Source organism: Miscanthus floridulus, chromosome 12 (genome assembly GCF_019320115.1).
Source record: "Miscanthus floridulus cultivar M001 chromosome 12, ASM1932011v1, whole genome shotgun sequence".
NCBI lineage: Eukaryota > Viridiplantae > Streptophyta > Magnoliopsida > Poales > Poaceae > Miscanthus > Miscanthus floridulus.
Genome location: NC_089591.1, coordinates 67,259,080 through 67,267,313, shown reverse-complemented (window position 1 = coordinate 67,267,313; position 8,234 = coordinate 67,259,080). Strand labels below are relative to the sequence as shown.

At 48.1% G+C, this 8,234-nt stretch overlaps 1 pseudogene; it reads right to left on the bottom strand.

Annotated features, from left to right (window-relative positions):
- Nucleotides 1-4,558: 4,558 nt before the first annotated feature.
- On the bottom strand, nucleotides 4,559-5,890 carry LOC136496032 (uncharacterized; annotated as a pseudogene).
- Between the last annotated feature and the right edge of the window lie 2,344 nt (nucleotides 5,891-8,234).

Sequence of the window (8,234 nt, the reverse complement as noted above, 5' to 3'; positions counted from 1 at the left end):
AAATCGTGAGCTGTGCGAATCTTCCAACAAGCAGATTTGTTGTTGTCGTCGAAATGAAAGAGTCCTAATAATGATCTGAATCTTCGAGGAGATGGCCTTGGAGCTTGCCATCGTCGCCTGCCTCGTAGATCCATGAACCGAAGATGAAGATTGATCCCTTTGAGAAGATCATGTTGTCGAGGTCCATCGAGCTCCTGGATGCAAAGTCGTCGAAAGCCCCTACCTGGCGCGCCAGCTGTCGATTTTGACCACCGAGAGCCTGCCACAGGGGTATCCGAGACAGTATGTTCGGGCTTCAGTGTATGCAGAACTCGACGGTTAACACAAGAGACAGTCGATTTATCCTAGTTCGGGCCCTCGATCGTAGATCGAGTAATAGCCTACATCCAGTCGGCGTTAGCCTTTGCGTTGGATTGATTGTAAAGTGTTTGTGTTGTACAATTGTTCTCTTGAACTCCCGATTCAAAGAGCCCTGCCCTCCTTTATATAGTCAGGAGGCCAGAGTCCTAGTCGCTTTACAATGAGAGTTCCTAGTAGGATTACAGGATAATACTACTACTAAGATTACAGGGGAAGAATTCTAGTCAGACTAGTTCTTCTCCCTTCCTTACGGGGTATCCCGTGGGTCCCGCACCGACAAAGTCGTCCTGGGTTTTTTAGGTACTTCTGTCCGTCCTCATATATAAGACATACTCCATGTCTCTGAATAAATAGATGCCTAGCTCAAGAATTAGTCTACAAATAAATCAATCTCTAGAAAGGTCAATGGTCCACTAGCTCATTTAATTTTCTGGAAGTCCCCTCACATTTACTTTACCCCTCCCATCTTTCAATCTAGTTTTGAGTTTGTGCAGTTGGATGTGTGTAATAAGTGTTATAATTAGTGTGCTATTGAAGCAATCATCGATCAGTGTGCAACTACTTCAGTTAATGAAAGATAATATGATATTTTCTCTGACATTCTAATCCGCTTTAAATTTGCTAGAAATCTATTTATTTAGAGACAGGGAGTAACAACTTTTTATTCAAGTCTTATAATACGAGACTTGCTCTCTCTAAACGCACGTACATTTATACAGTTGTAGTAGTGTTGAGAGATAGAATTAAATATGTTCCATAGTCTTTAAATCAGAGGTGACTAAGGATTTGTTTGGCAGGGCTCTGGCTCCTTTGAAAATGGCTCTGGCTCTGGCTCCTTTGAAGGAGCAGCTCCTCTCGAGGAACTAAAGCCGTTCTGGAAAACGTTTGGCAAAATGGCTCATTTGCACTAGACGACGTGAACCCACAGCAAGGAGCCGCGCGAAGCTCGTTTTTGAGGCTTCTCCTGCGCAGGCAAAAAATGGCTCTGGCTCTGACCAGCTCCCCATGCGGAGCCCTTTTCAAAACAGGCGTTTGGCACAGCTCCTACAGGAGCCGAAGCTGAAGCCCTACAGGAGTTGGAGCTGAAGTCCCTGTAGGAGCCCTACCAAAGAGGCTCTAAAGCATCTCCAATAGCTCCCCAATAAGATACTACAATAGATCACCAATAATCTTCCATAATATATGGGGCCCACCTGTGAGATTAGAATTGATATGTTTTCCTCTTTTTTTCCCGTCGGTCCTTCACTTCTTCTCATGTGCTACCGAGTACCAACACCTCTATTCGCCACTGTTGAACTCCTGGGCGAGGCACGCGGGAAGAGAGACAGCTTCGTCCCTGGCCGCGACACATGAGTTGGCCGATGACTCACCGGAGTCACGGCGAGATGGAGAGGGAGGTAGCCTCGTCCTCGGTCGCGCACACGAGGTGGTCGTGTGTTGTTGCGGGTGCATGCATGGAGTGGGGCGGTCATGAGGACTTGCCAGAGTCACGAGCGAGGCGGCATTGTCCCAGCAGTTGGGTGGACCCTACGCTACAGCAGTGTAAAAATCAACGGTTGGGGGTGGTCGTACACTATTATAGGAGATACAACTCTCCCTTTATTTAAGAAGAGATAGAGAAGATATTGGTGACCATCAAGGGCTATGGGGAAAAGCTGCAAAGAAAATGCCCTATCGATCACAATATAAGAGGTTTATAACGATGAAGAGTAGTGAGATTGAAGAACTGCTGGATCACTTCTTGGTTTATAACAAAGAACCAGCTGGCGCGACGAACTAGGCCATACAATGAGTGCTGGTGGCGAGCTCTAGCAGCAGCTCACAATTTCCTATCGCGATCAGGGGACTGGGGAGGAAAACACCAAGAGACAAGCAGCTGTGGGAAAAACCTACGCTCGGCCGGTGCTGCCAAGAGACAAGCACCGGAAGAGGAACAGAGGAGTGTGTGCAGGGCAAGGCCACAAGGGTGACGATCTAGTTCTAGTTGGAGGGAGAAGCTAGATCCATGGTCCACCAGGTGACAAGATCGAGGGCTGGGATCTTGTGCAACACTAGAAGTGGAAGGCATCGTACGTGCCAGGAGCCAATGGTGCTTCACATGTGCCGAAGTGCTTACCGGGTCCTAGTGCGAACGCAGCTGCTGCCTCGTGGCATCGATGCATGTCCACGTTGCGATGCTACACGACATCATAGTACTTTGCTTTGCTGCCACAAATTCTTGGTTCTTGCACGACCCCTTCAGGAAATTTTATCAACCATACAAGCATTGGCGGTCAAGTAATAATTCGTTTTGCCAAATCTGAGTTTCAGACTTTGGGAGCCCTCTAAAAAACATGTACACCTCCGCATCAACGTCTATCAGAGTGACGGGAGGGGCGACTCCACCGTCACCAGAAAAGCTCTCCGTCCACCCCCTTGCTCTGGGCTCTGGCCGCTGCCGCTGTGGATCGTCAAGTAGCAGCGGCGGCCCATGGTGGCGTATAGCCATCCATAGTCTCTTACCCCTCACACCTATCTTTCTTCTCTAAGCATGTGGCTACAAAGGATTCAGGCCTCCCCCAAGGACCAATCTGGCCCCTATCGTGGATCTATTTTCCCTTCCATGGGCCTCGGCATGGCCTCGTGACGTACTGCGACTTCGGTGGCACATGATGACTATGCCTAATTATGGGCCACTCGACACGGCCACCCGACTTGATCCATTCAAAAAATAAACAAAACAGCCTGACTCACCAGTGCGTCTCGTCGGGCTCAGGCCAAAGATTTTGACCTAGCATTTTTTTCTCAGCCTGGCTTGACATAGTGTTTGATTAGGTGTAGGAACAACGGGGTGGGTGGTGTGGTTGGAGGCGCTGCAGAAGACCACTTGTTGCAGTTAAATATGGCCAAACAGGCCGCCTGGCTCGTCACGACACTTGCCTAGTGAAAGCATTACCCATAGACATCGGCTCAGGCCGATTAGGACCATGGGCCTGGCCTTCGACCGAGGGATGGCACACCGGACCCTTCCCTATGTCGGGCTAGATCGAAAAGCATGGCTTGTGTTGTAGGTCGGGCCAGCCTAGAGCAAATGACTGGCAAGAGCATGAAGGAGTCGAGGTGGTGGCGCCTAACGGGGTGGGGTTGACTGTCCATGGTGGAGTCGAGCAACCAGTGAGACGATGCCTAGCATGGTGGGGGCTGAGGCGGGCAGGTACGGAGAAGCCGAGGAGGCAGCTCCAGTGGGGAGGGGGCTAGGTGGGCAGGGAGAAGCTGAGTAGGCAGCACCGGCAGGCGACAGGGCTATGGCTAGAGCGGCCATGCGATGAGAAGAGAAGATGAGGAGTCGGTGCCGATGGGGACGGGGGCTAGAACCGAGGAGGAAGGTGGTCTCGGTGGAGCGGGGTCTAGGGCGAGCGGATATGGGGTCTGGGAGTCATCAGATAGGGTGAAGCATAGTAGATGGGCGGTACCAAAGAGTAGATGGATTGAGGATTAGGGATAGCAGGCCTTTGTCGGGTCTGTGAAAAAAATTGAACCGTGTCATGCTGCCTAACATGCCTGAGGAGCACTCTAGGGCTATGCTATGCCTAGGCCGAGCAAAACTAACAAGCTTCAGGCGAGGCTATCAAGCCATGGGCTTTATGTCCATCTATAGGTGCAGTTCACATCAATGACATCCTGTGAAACGTTAGTCTTATCCTAATATGTTCCTACTTGACATAGGGCCTTTGGGTGAATGCCTTGCCACTACGCCAATAAGGCTCTGTTGGGGTGGCTTAAGAGCCTCTGTAGGGGCGGCTGCACCAGCCACTCTCCCTAGGGGTTCCAACAAATAGGACCTCTATAGGGGCGGCTCCCTAACCGCCCCTATAAATACCTCTGTAGGAGCGGCTGGTGTTTCCAGCCGCCCCTACAAATGGATTTGTAGGAGCGGCTGGTGTTTTTAGCCGCCCCTACAGAGGTTATTTGTAGGGGTAGTTGGAAGCACCAGCAGCCCCTACAGTTGTTATTTGTAGGGGGGTTCAATCTAGAACCGCCCCTACAGTGCTTTTTCAGTAAAAAAATAATTAAAAAATTCAAATCTGTCTACAGCATATACACATACATAGTTTATACATATATACATCCTGGCGGCCCCATTAGTGTTCCTGGCTCCATAGATAGAACTTTCTCCTACAGCACCTGATAAACCAGAGCCTTCACTTGTAGCGCAAGATTAGACTCTGTCTCTGCCATGTTTCTTGTACATGTCAATGTCCTCTTTGAATCCTTTCTTCCAGGTAGTCAATTTCCCTAGCCCCCTAGTGCGACCCGTGTGCTCAGGATTTCCCAAGGCAAGGCTAAGCTCATCCCTCTCTCTGGAAGGAGTGAATATGCCCTTCTTCTTGTCTTTAGAATATTTCAGTATCCTTGATACTACCTCTTCGGTCTCCAGATTAGGAAACTTTAGACTACTGCCGGATGAATCCGTACTCCTTCCATATATCCATTGCTTGAGGTGTGGCCTCAACTTCTTCACTTTTGTATTCCCAGAAGCTTTGGCCTCTTCATCCATCTTCCTAAACACCTCTCGCTTGCCCTCGTAGCCACCAGGGCCAAGACGAGGGGGTGTTTGTTCTGCTTCGCCTGCTTGCTATTACACTTACTGAGGGCCAACGCTTCGGGTGAAGTCTTCTCGGCCACTAGAGTCTCCCATTGACTCTGAGTTATTTTGCCAAACTCGTGGAATGGAGTTAACCCCTTTTGGATATACTTCATGTTCAGGTCTGACCTCCAATGTTGGAATGTGTGCCCCATTATCTTGAAAGCATGACTTTTGACTAGTTCACTCTTGCCCTCTGGAAACCTGAAGTTGATCGCCACCTTCGTATCCCAAAGCTCCTTCTTTTTCAACTCAGGTACACTATTCCAATTAGGGATTGCTGGGTTGAGATTATCTCTTACTAGGTAACCGAGCGCATTACGGAATCGGCTTCTATACTTCTCTGGCTTGATGATCTGCCCTTCAGACCCAACCTCTATTATCACATACAATGCCTTTTCGTGATATAGGTTTGCCCTTCTGTCCCTTCGCTTCCTCTTTGGTTTGGTACCCGAGGCTGTGGATGTGCCTTGAGGTTGTGGAGCAGAGACCTCATTGTCAGTCTCTGCTGGTCTTGCCTCTACACTCCTTTCCCCTACTCCATCTTGTACGACAAAACATGTTGGACGCCGACATCATCTTTTTGGAGGTTTTATAGGGACCTGTATAAACGATAGGTCAATGTGTTAGCAGAGGTAACACTGCTAAAGTGTTAGCCAAATTTTCAAGGTAATAAGGCATCATCCCTACCTCGTTGTCCGGGTTAAAATCCTTGTCCAATTCGTCCACCGTTGGCCTTCGTCTGGGTTCAGTTGGAGGGAAATCAGGACTTGAATATCCCCCTTCTGCATCCTCGGCATCACCCTCATCATCATCCTCTTCTTCGCCTTCATCAGTCTCTCCTTCTCTTCCTTCTCTTCCCTCTGGTCCCCCTTCCTCCTCACAAAGCTCCTCCTGAGTAAGCATCACTTCTAAATCTTTTTGTAACTCATCATTGAACTGCTCCTGACTAAGCTAGTCCTCGAGTTCTTGCCCTCTTTTGGGTGGCTGTTCATCATGTTCGATGCTTTGGGCTACACCGTCTGTTGTCCGTGACATTTCTAGATTTGTTCCAATATATGCAAGAAACAAAGAGTGCTTTAGATACGCGACAAAGTATAAGAATTGAAAAGGTGAAGAGAGGCCTCAGAAACATGTCAATCATCATTTGATCATGAACTTGGAGCTTCAAGGCATCAGAACATAGAAGAGAGGAGAAGGAAATGTAGGGGCGGCTGGTATGATGCCAAGTTCCTCACAAGTTCTTGTTCATCAGATCATATTCCATATAAGTATGGACTTGGACAAATTCATCATCGGCAATGGTCTTAGGAGAGGAGAGGAGAGGAGAGGAGAGGGGAGGGGGTAAAAGAGGAGAGTAGTGACATAGAGTAGAGAGAGTAGTAGTTTAGTACTAGCAGTAGTGTAGTAGTATAGACAACCAGATCAGCAAGTAGTAGTAGAGTAGTAGATCAGCTAGTAGTAGTAGCTATAGTAGTGTAGTAGTATAGACAGTAGCAGGAGTAGTAGAGTAGGCAGTAGTAGTATAAGTAGTAGTGTAGTAGTATAGACAATAGCAGGAGTAGTAGAGTAGGCAGTAGTAGTATAGACTGCAGCAGGAGTAGTAGAGTAGGCAGTAGTAGTATAAGTAGTAGTATAGACAGCAGCAGGAGTAGTAGAGTAGGCAGTAGTAGTATAAGTAGTAGTATAGACAGCAGCAGGAGTAGTAGAGTAGGCAGTAGTAGTATAAGTAGTAGTAAGACAATTGAATTCAGAGCATAGCAGCAGCAGTAGTAAGATAATTGAATTCAGAGTATAGCAGCAGCAGTAGGCAATAGAGTGTAGGCAATAGTAGATCAATAGAACAGCAACAGCAACAAGCACATAGTAGTAGACAGTAGTAGTAGATTGTTGAATCAGTTACATATTTGGCTTAGATTTGCCCATTATTGTCATCACTGGTTGCTTGTACATGAGATACAAGCTGTCCTAGTTTAGCAGCACACAAGCATAGGGACATTTCATCATCATCGCCGCTGCCTCAGCATAAAAAGTCTAGACATCATTGCATATGCCACTGCCTCAGCAATTTTTTTTAAAGTTTTAAAAAAATCATCATCGCAAATGCCACAAAGATAAAACAGTGTCAAAACTAGATCCCAAATCACATATGCATCATAGTACAGCAACAGTAACCACATAGTAGAGTAGCAGTATAGTAGCATCATAGAAATAGGCAGCAAGTGCTTTGTTAACAGGAAGATGTATATTTGGCATTTGCTTAGCAAAAAAAATGGCATCACATGTAGCAAGTGCTCAGTTAAATGGCACCCAGTCTCTTATCTCAAATTCATGCAAAATTCATCAAATTTCATCATTGGTAGTGGCATATGCTCAGTTAAAATCTATCCCATTCCATCACAGTGGCATCATAGGCATCATAGACAGCAATCAAACAAATGTAGTATAGTAGTAGTACAGTACCAGCAGAGTACAAAGTGAAGCCAAAATGTTCAGCTACCAGAGTAGAGAGATAGTGTAGAGACAAGAGTAGAGTAGAGTGTGGTAGCAGCAAGTAAAATGTGCAGCTAACAAAATTGAATTTGGCTAAATGGCATTGTGCTTAGGTAATTCAAGTAGACTAAATGGCATTGTGCTCAGTTAACAGCAATAGCACCCAAAAGGCAGTGGCATTATGCTCAGTTTTCACAAAAAAAGCATCACAGGCAGCATACCAGTAAGGAAATAAGTAGTTCATCACAGGCATCATTAGCAGTGGCATCTGCTCAGTTCTCAATTCTCATCACAGGCAACAAAACAAAAGCATCACATGCAGCAGTTCATCACAGGCGTCATAGGGAGCAGTTCATCATAGGTATCTTTGGAGGACGAGGAAGGAGAGCGCCTGGGCCGGGGAAGGAGAGGTCGACGGGCTTGCAGAAGGAGAGGCACGAGGTCACCAGTGAACGGGCACCAGGGGCACCATGGCGGCGCACCAGCGAGGCGCACGTGCACCAGGGGCACCATGGTGGTGCACTGGCACCAGTAGGGGCACCACGGCGGCACACGAGCACTAGGGGCACCACGGCGGTGCACACGTGCACCAGGGGCACCACGGCGGCGCACGGGCACCAGCACGGGGGGCGCGGTTCTGAGAGCGGATCCTGTGAAGGCGACACGCCGGAGGTAGGGTTCCGGGATGGGGTGTCAGAGGAGGAGGAGGTCGCCGTGAAGGTGCTTGGCGGCGGTGTTCCTAGCGGTTCCCATGGTG